Raw genomic sequence first — 10538 nt, 5'->3', positions numbered from 1 at the left:
GACTCGGTGCTCATGTTCCAGGTGTCTGAGGAACAAAAGGAAAAGCCCGACGGTGCCGGATTTTAAACGTTAAACTTAGGAGAAGCCTCACGGGGGTAGTCGTGACCCTGAGTGCTCAGTTATCAGCAGATGAGTCATGCCTGACTCCAGGGCAGCACGTAACTTCCAAAAATAACGTGTTCACACAGGGAGGCGGAGCCAGACTCACTGGCTGGGGGGGGGGAATGAATCTAATTTAATGAGGCCCATTCAAGCCCCACGGGTCCACAGCAGAACTCATTATTTACTGTATGAAAATACTGTCGTAATTTCCATCGGCTTTTAACGAAAATGAGCACTCTCTCCCACGGAAGACGTTTCAGTATTTCTGTTTATTTCCTCACCATCCGGGATCCGGTTTCAGCTTGGCACCCGACCGGGTGAGAACAATGCCCCAGCCTCTCGCCAGAGCCGGATCGCTGGAGATGCTGGACAGCGGCTTGAGGAGCACAGGAAATTCCAGACGTTCAGCTCAGATCCGACTTAAAGCCGCTCGTGTCCTGTGCTGCTCCTCGGAAACGGGGGTTGGGGGGGGGGGGAGCGGGTCATTAAGCGCGGAGGAACGGCGAGAAACACCGCTTTCGTTCTGAGTCTCATTCTCAAAACGGAGCAGAGATACAGCTTTTCCACACGTTGAATCTCAATTTGAACGGAATGGCATTAGACACACATCTTCACACTCGTGCTGGCCAATGCCGAGGAAGCACGCATGGCCCAATGGTGGCGACAAGCAGGCGCAGAATGACATCACAGGGAACACATGGCATTCTGGGAAATCAGAGCTCCCTCCCAGGCCAGAATTGGGTTTACGAGGACATTCGTTATCACTGCATGTTTGAGACCACAGCCAACCCTAACCCTAACCCATCCTCTGACATTGCTGCTCATGATCATTCTGAACTTCCTGGGGGCCCGATGCAGGGTTCAGCTGGGCTCGGAACCCGATTAAATATTTTTAGGTTTCATCAGATATTTGGAGCCCGTGCTGGATTATACACAGTCAGATTCTTTTCTGATAAGTCTCGGGATAAATCCCAGAATAACTCGGACATTGGCCATAACTCTGAAGAATCTAATGTTTTTGTTTCTTTGCATTTGTGTTATTTGTTTTAGTATCTGTCGACCTGAGTGCCCAGTTCAGTCCTCCTCTCCTTCCTTAGGATGCTGTTCCAGCCTCTGGACCACAATGGTGTCTCCTAGTTAGAGCAACAAAATCCTGTCTTATTTTTCAATAAAAACAGAAAAAGACCGTAGTAATATATAGATTAAATTTTTTCACTGTTGGATTTATGATAGCTGTATGCAAAACAGAATTCTAAACATTCGCTTCTAAATAACTAATCATTTCTTCTCATTCTGAATTTATTTTAATATTTGTTTACATAAAAAGGATCTAGTTTCTGCCCTGGGTGGTTATACAATCAGTCCTCTAAGGAAAATGAATGGCTTAATATTCCTTTGTATAAATTCACAGGAAACAATGACAACAAACACAAATATCTCAAAATAGCCCTGAGACTGACAGAGAGGCACTGGTTAATAACGAGGCTGCCGTCACGGGGATCTCAGTCCCTGGGGGGGGGGGGGGGGGACGCCGGATTTAATATCAGAGAATGACTAATGATGTGTATCCCTCCAGGTAATGCATATTAAAAATGACTTGCAGGTAGTTTTTACAATGTAACATGATCTAGAAGCTTTTCTGGGACCGTCTTGAGAGACTTACCTCATAACCGGACATGCAGCGCACTGACTGTGCCGAGAGCAATCACTGGGAGATTTGGGCCTATCTGGGACTAAGGAGTCAGGAGAGCACCCTGCCCCCGCCCCACCCCCCCCCACCCCCCACCCTCACCCCCCCCGCAGGGACACACTCGCTTCTGTGTATGTCCTCACATCCTACATGTTCCTCGGGCTCTGAAAGAAGATGGAGAGACCAAACAACCTTGTCACATGTGTGACAGATTTATGGGTGATTTTCCTCCATGTTGGCCTCAAGCTACCCCAGATTTGTTGGGTGCTACCTCACCTGGGAACATCAGGGAGATGCAGGGTGTAAGAGGAAGCAAGCAGGGGCGTCAGACTCAATTACAAGCCCGGATCTTCCCACGCACCTTCAAGGGAAAATCCGAAGCAGTTCAATAATTGCGTATTTCGTTTCCTGGCCTGTGAATCAACTGGAGCGGGGCACCTTCCCCAGACCCGAGGGCCACGTGGAACCAGCAGCCAGAAGATGGCCCAGAGTGAACCTCCGGGTTGACCTGCCTTTGACTTTTGCAGCTGGGGCAACGGGATTCTGCACTTCACCTAGGGAGGATGGGAAGACTGGAGAGCTGAAAGTATGCAGAATCTTTAGCCGACGGCCCAGAGGGGACATGCACTGCCCCCACCCCCAAGACACAAAATGCTTCACACTTTGCCCCAAATATGTCTGGACAAAAACCACAGTTCAGAAATATTAGCTTAGCAAACATTGCCAAGGTTGTTGCTACTGTGTTATGTATAATGCATTTATGAACCGTTTCTGTTCCTGTCCCCTTCTAGTTATCAGTAAACAATAAAAAAAAGAAACGGTTGCAAACGTCAAAACCCTGTAAACAAAGCACTTAGAAAGTAGGACCAGCTGGATTGAGGCCCCCCGCAATCTGAGGAGGCGTCTGAACAGCTCCCGCTCAGAATGATCGTCCTTAGGGCCTGTCACATGATTCATGCTGCTTGTACATGTCAGGCTGCAGTGTTACAGTGTGTGAGTTTGACCCCAGGCTGAGGTTTTAAAAGATTGCTCACCGTGAGAGCTGCTCTGCACTTCTGGCAGCACGGAGCTCCGCGCTACGGCGAGTCTCGCCTAGCATTCGTCGCTCATCACCGCGCTGGACGAATGTCTCGGCGCCGCGGTTACCGCGCCGGCTATGAGGCAGCTGTGAAGCCACCCCCCCTTTTCCGGGACATAAACCACACACCGTGTGAGCGTGAGGACTGAGCAGGAATCACAGACCCACAGTTACGTGGTCTAGAACAGAAACACACGTGTGACGGTCTCAGGGGGGGGGGACAGCAGACTGCAGGGGCTCTACGTTACATTAATACTAAGCGATGTGTAAATGCTGGAACATGCTAACATCCAGCACAGAATACAGCATTCCACACAAAAGACTTCCTGCAATTTTTGGCCCCCAAATTCTCTTTTCCCATTGGTGGAGCTTCCCTCATGTAATCTCACCAGGCCTGCAGTCTAGGTTACCTCAGTGATTCCATACCTATGATGGTTAACCTCAGACCCCCGTCAGGGCTTTGGTTTAAATAACAAGAAAAAATGACATAAAAAAGTCAACATATATGAACATAACTGCTTATCTAATGGGAGTGAACACAGAACCCAGGAAAGTGGACAGTATGCCAGGTTCTCGAAGAACTAGGTCCGTGTGATACGACGATATTATCGGTAATCGACAATATCAGACCCGGTATCGGTATCTGACAGTGACTGATGATTATCGCCTGCCTTTGTGGGGGGCTTAGGCCACACACAGAAAGCAAGATAACAAAGCTTTATAATTTAGCTATCAGTCCAGCCTTCTCGTCTCCGTTTATGATGTAATTTCAAAAAAACACACACAGACACTGATATTATTTTGTACTTTTTATATGGTTACCAAAGGTACCAGAGCGTGTAATCATCGGTTGTAACGGTGGCATGCAGCTAGGGCAGAGCTCATTAACCACTGCTTTAAATCATTTAAATCCAGCCCGCTGATCTATCGTTTTCCAGAGATTAAAAACAATGATCACCACCACTAATCAGCACCCCCCCTCCAGTCAGCAAGTATCAATGCCAACTGATTAACAGATATATATACGTATATATATGTGACTTTTCATGGTTTCCCGGTTTTCTTCTGGCTAAGAAAATGTTTAAGCTCCCTGCTTGCTGTCCTGTGGGTCTGTGCTTGTGTGTATATGTGTGGGACGACTCGATATTATCGGTTATCCTGATGTTGTTCAGTTAATATATGCCGTGTTATTTTTAAATATCGCCCAGCCTTGTACAGAACATACCACTTTGATCTACCTCAGGGGCATTCTCCTTATATCTGGGGTTATTATATTTCATGAAAAATAAGGCTAAAACTAAAGCTAGGAGTGAAAAAAAAAATTGGAAAACTGAAATAAAAATAAATGACAATTTTCCAAAAAAAAAAACACAAACTACAATAAAAACTACAATGAAAAATGCCACATGCACTAAAACAAAATAGAAATACAGATAAAATGAGCTTCATTTTCTTTTTTACCCCCTCGATTCCTACTGTTGTGGGTTGCCATTACGTCACACTGCCCCGGCCACAGGAAACAAAGACCGCCGTCCGCCATATTGGTGCATTTCTTGTCTGGTCGAGGTACTCCTGTATACTGTTTTTCTGCGTTTGTCAAGGTTGGGTATGCTGTTTTGGGCTGGACTAAGAACAGTGTTCGCGACAAAGGAGAAGGATTCTTTAGGATTCCAAAATAATTGTAAAAAACCATGATACATAGAGGAATAATTTTATCCTGTGAGCCCCTCACTAGAATGTAAGGCAGGAAACCAAAATGCTTCACACTTTCACCTTAACCATTTCTTGTGCAGCGTGAAAGCATGTAAGTCACTTCTATTGAGGTATCAAAACGTGGTACTAAAACTAAAATTAATACTGAAAGTAAATAGAAATTAAACTAAAACTATTTGTACATTCTTAAAAGAAACTGAACTAAAACTGAAAAACAATACGGAAAAATAAATAAAAATAAAACCTAATGCAAATTATAATAACCCTGCTTAGACCTTAGGAGTAAACCAACACAAAGAGGAGGAGAACATGCGTACACACGTTCAGGGCCAGGGTGGGAATCAACCTCACAGCCCTGGAGGCATCCCACAGACTCATCATGGTGCCCTGATCAGAAATATCCACCTGACTTATGGAGGTGCATGACTGACAAGTAATGGTTTGCAAAACACAATTGGCTGCTTTCAGTCAGCTGATGTAACGATAGCCACTGCAGCCATTGGCTGCATTTGTTGACAGGTAAAACCCTTCCCTTTCCTCGAACAAACCCGCTCAGGAACAATGAGAGCGTTTATCTGTGTAACTGAACATCCTGTATCCGGAAGGCTTTCGTGACATCACATCGGGAGCCCCACCAATCACAAAAGAGACTGGTGACAAGGGTGCTGCAGCAGGAGAGCCGTCTTCAAAACTGCATTATTAATAAACATGGGTCATCATAGGCCACCTTCCCTCATCTTTACGCTCCATTTTCCCACTGGGTGCAGTAATTATTTAAAAATTATTAATTAGTAATTAATAAAATTAGTAATTATATTAACCAAAAATTTTAACACTACGAGGTTAGTTACATGGCAGTAATTAGCTGAGAGAGCCCCCCCCCACTCCCTACTTGAGAGCCCAGGGCTATGGGGACTGAGAGAGGAGCTCAGTTGATCCTGAATAATGAAGAAGGTGAGTTAATCGAGCTGAGACCCTAGGGAGACGACACTATTTATGGGCAGAGGGCTGGAGACGTGACACCGATGCATTTGCCCACCACTTACCTGCTCCGTGGTGGGGAACAGAGCCCCCCACAGCAGCACGCCTTGCATCTGCGTGCCTGGGCGGCTAAAGGACTCCAATCCGGAACTGAATGCATTTTACATATTATTCTTAGACAAAAAATACATACATATGGGTATATGCAACATGCTTACATATCATACTTACAAATGTAAGAATTAATGCACGACAAGCCAGTGGAGGGAGCTTGTCTCTGCGGAGGGCATTTGAAACCTTTGCACAGTTTGGTGTGCAATAACCATCTTGTATCACTACACATTTGGATGGATGGATGGATGGGTGGATGGGTAAAAACATAAAGACATTATTTTATCAAAATGTCAGTTTGTTTTCTTTCTCTCCCTTCATTCACATGGATTCAGTAAAGTGTTCAGCAAATTCAAGTCTTGCTTTTTGAAACTTTGTGGATTTTGAATGTTTTCAATCTGCAGATGTGTAACCCATGGATACAGAGGGGTGACAGTGCATACAGTATTCACATTTACAGTATAAGCTAAATTAATAAAATTCATAAAACAATGGAAGAAATATATATATATATATATATATATATATATATATGTATATATGTACACACACACATATTCATCCATTGTTTTATTAATTGTATTAAATTAGCTTTATGTACCTCCTGGTATTCAGCTGCGTTGGGGGTAAAACCTGAGTTATTTATTATATACTGATTATTAAATCCGGACTTGTGTATCATCCCGTTTAGGCAGATGAAACTGGACTGTAAAGCACGACAGAATCACAAATCCTGCTCGTCAGCCTGAAGCGCTGTTGTTAAGTTATTTGTATCAGTTTCTTTGCTTTTATGGTTTCTGCTAAATAACATTAGTTACAATTAAAAATTACAATCCTGCATTGATTTACCACCGTGTTTCGTCTGGCTGGCACGTGCGGTTATGGAAAGTTAATCAACAGCCTTCTGCCCAATCAGATTCGGGAATTCATCAGCGCTGTGCTGTAAGGTATACGCAGTGGTATAAGGTATACGCATTACATATACAGTACACACATGCAACATATACACACATACAGCACATATGTAGATACTTCAGGTGAAATTATAGACACCAGGAATAAAGAAGTTCATTTCATGTAAGAAGAAATCAGACATCTTCAGGATCATTATTATTTCTTAAATCCACATCAAAGACACCTGCTAGATATCCTGACAGGCTGAGTCATCATTACTGCTACCGCGGTAAATCTGTCAGTATCTGACTAATCAGCCAGACACCGATTAGCTATAATTAAATTAGTGCTTACATTTTAAGTTACCTAAATTACTGTCAATGAAAGAGGACGGTTCATGTACCGGCGGCTGGGAGACTGCCGGCACCTGCCGCTCGACCGCAAATGGTACAAAACCCCAGACCCCCCGACTTGGAGTTGATGCGACAACCAGCGCATCTCACCTTTCAGCTCCAGCTGGAGGTCAGTGCCCGGGTGAGGACTAAAAGCAGCACTGGGATGTGGCCCAGGATAACCCCACCACCAATCACATGGGTGAGCTTTTGTTCCAAGAGGCAGAACTTCCCACACCTGCACGGTAAAGAGTCCATCTGCGGAAGAGAACCCCCCGCCCCGATACGGTGAAGCGTTCCTGAAGAGAACTGCTCCCTGACCTCACTTCCTTCTGTGGACGGGACCGGAGATGGGGGAGGTTGGGGGGGCGTTGGGGGATGACAGTGTTTGAAGGAGCACATTTCAGCGACTCCCACGGCAGATGGACACGAGGTCGGACTTTGGGAAAACGGAGAAGAGCCCCCCATGGAAGGAAAGCAAAGTGAATCCTCCACGGGCTTACCCCCCCACCCCCCACCCATCCATCACTCAGCATCAGGGCCTGGGACAGGAAGAGGCCTATAGTTCACTTAGAGCTGTTCCCAAACGGGGATGTGAAATGCCACTGCAGCAAGGAGCAAGTATGTTTTTTTTTTTTTGGGGGGGGGGGGGGGGGTGGCATTCTCCACCACCAAGGTGAACCCGAGCCACAGACAGCGAGCAAATGTTCAGTGTGACAAATACCCATCTCAAACTTTTCTTGAAAGGCACTTTCTGGAATTGAATTCTGCAGGGTGGGGTATCTGTGTGTGTGTGTTGGGGGGGGTCCTTTATTTTGGGATGAGTGACCTAGTGAGTAAAAAGGAATCTGAGGTTTTCTGTGGCCAATAGCGCAACGCGGGGATGAAAGCTTTCAGTGCCGGGCTGAATTATTCATGAGACATTCAAGCACATCTGTCAATGGCTTCCCGACGGCAGCGTCCGCGGGAACACAGTGACCCGGAGATGCAGGAGTCCTTCTGAGGCAGAGCGCTGCCCAGGTGGGGGATGGGGGCGTGTGGAAGTGGTGGGGGGAGGGGGGGGCGAATCTGTGTTACCAAACACAACAAGGTGTCCATTACCCATAAGGCCGGGCGACCCCAAGACACAGAACTTAAGTCGAGGGCGCTTTCTTTCCGGTGAGTTCCGGCACCTGGGCTGTGGGGGCGGGGGTAATCAGTTTAAAGGCATTATCCACTTACCAGTGATGAGATGATGAGATGAGAGCGGGGGGGGGATTAGCATAACATGTTTAGTGAGAGGGCCAGTGAGCTGGGTAATAAATGCCACAGCTCGGCACCGACAAGGTTAACCGCTCACACTGCGTCTGGGTCCTTCCATTTAGGGATGGATGTCTGTCAGCACTGTGTGTCTGCCTGGGAGCCTCTCACACCTGGCCTGGGGTGACACCATTGGGGCTATGCAGAGGGCAGCGCCTGTGGGCGTGGGGGCGGGGGCTATGCAAACCAGTCATGCAGCCACTTTTGCATGTTGATCTTTTGCTGCCCAGCTCCTCATGTGACTGGGAGACCTGGGATTGTAAATAGGGAGGTTTGCGGATTTTAGGAAGTCTCAGGAGAGACGAGCATAGGGTCCGACTTCTCCGGAATCCGCCACCTTTGTTCGACTGGCACCGTGGACTGCCAGTCAGGTCGTACGCCTTCCAGAGTGGGAATCTGTGGGGAGTGGGGACATGAACCGAGTCCGGGGGGGTCCGAAGCCCGGCGGGTATGAGATCAGTCCCGTGGCCCTTAGGGCAGCTGCGTGCCCCAGAACCGACGAACAACAAGTCAACTATATAACCCACGGATAGATCACACCTGCACATTCACGCTGAGCGCCCCCAGAGCAAACACGCACTCGCCCGTGCCACCCCCCCCTCGGAAGATTACATGCGTTCCAAGCCCGTGTCGCCCATTTGGCACAGCGCTTTTTCACATCCCGCTGAGGAGTGATGTGGCCTCTTCCGCTCGCCCCATCTGACATTCATGAGTGGTTTGGACAGGTGCTGCTGGAGATGGGTTGGGGGGGGGGTCTGTTTATCCTCTGTTGGAAATTTGGCAGTGGGTCATTATGAAGCCGATGGGCGATGGGGGGGGAGGGGGGCTAGGGGGATGGGATTGATTTTTCATCCTGTCAGAGACGTACTCTGCCCCGTCAGCAGCAGCGAGAAAGGATTCCGAGGATTACAGAGTTGGGGGGGGGGACGCTCATTGCTAGGGCCCAGCTGGGGTCTTGGATACACCAGCCAAGAAGTAAGAGTGCCTCGTAGGTGATCGATTGGTGATGCACAACCATGTTTTAATTTTTCCCATTTTTTAATATTATACCGCGCGTGTAATGTGTACTCTTTGAGCTAGCTAAGAAAATAAACTCTGCCCCCTATTTGTGTAAGTGAGAACGAGTGAAGTGGGGGGGGCGTCGCCGAAGAGGCGTGACCCCACGACGGCCGGCGACACACACAGGGCTCCCGTTTCATAGCGGGGCGGGCCGGGCTGTGGGTCAGGTCAGCGGCCTGCTGGCACCAGGTGGATCGGGTTCCCCCCCCCCCCGCTAAGGCCTTGCAGGTGATTGTGAGCCATCAGTCATCGGGGTCGGCAAACCGCTGCTGAGGGACACACTAATCTGTAATTAACAGCATCTGGGCCCACAGAGACTAACAAACCATCAGCTGCACTGGGCCTGTTGGGATTCCACCCCCCCCTCCGCCCTCCAGCAAATAATTCTAAGAACAATTGCACTCTGGCTGTCAAACCTCATATGAAAGCATGTCGACCCAAATCTACAAAATCTGGGCCTCAGGTTCTCCTTGTATCTTTTTGGTCAAGCTGCAGCTGGCAGCCCGTTCTGTGGGGGTCCGGGCTCAGTCACCCAGGCTGAGGTGTCCCCACGGGTGCTGAGCCGGCCTCCCTGCCATTACACCCCCCCCCCACGTGAAAGCAGGTGACGCTTTGACGGGAGCAGTTGTTAAACATCTCCATAATCAGAGGTGTCATGCCTATTTAACTCAATGGAGGCAGGTCTGACCCTCATTTTCCCCAGTCTAGCACAGCAAATTGGACGAAATTAATGCCCTGTTTGGATTGGACTGCTCTTTCATTCCTGTTCCTTAATTTCTCTCGTTGGTATAGAGCAGTTATTCACAGAGGTTACTTCTGAAGCCAGGACAAAGATTCCTGCATGGCGCTGAAGGTGAGAAGCTCATGGATATCGACATTCAGACAAAGATCGGAAATCCAGTGTCACTCTGACACCGATTTAGTTGTATTGGGTGAAAAGATGAAACTGCACTGACCTTAGTTTGGGGCCGTCACAGATATCCAGGTAACTCACCCGACACAGTCAGCTACAGACACTCAGATAGGAGCGGCGTCATTTATAAATGAATAAAAGCCCCCTGGAACGATCATTAGTTCCCCTTCCAAACTATTTAGATTGTGATACTCCCCCTCCCTCACCCCAACATAATGTAAACAACAACTGTCCCACAAGAGTTCCGTCCCGTGAGTAATTTAAATATTTATTTACTAGCAGCACGTTGCTAAGTGATACAGCTGG

The sequence above is a fragment of the Paramormyrops kingsleyae genome, chromosome 3 (assembly GCF_048594095.1).
Source record: "Paramormyrops kingsleyae isolate MSU_618 chromosome 3, PKINGS_0.4, whole genome shotgun sequence".
Classification (NCBI taxonomy): domain Eukaryota; kingdom Metazoa; phylum Chordata; class Actinopteri; order Osteoglossiformes; family Mormyridae; genus Paramormyrops; species Paramormyrops kingsleyae.
The sequence above is the reverse complement of the archived record's forward strand: the minus strand, read 5'-3'. Positions refer to the sequence as shown.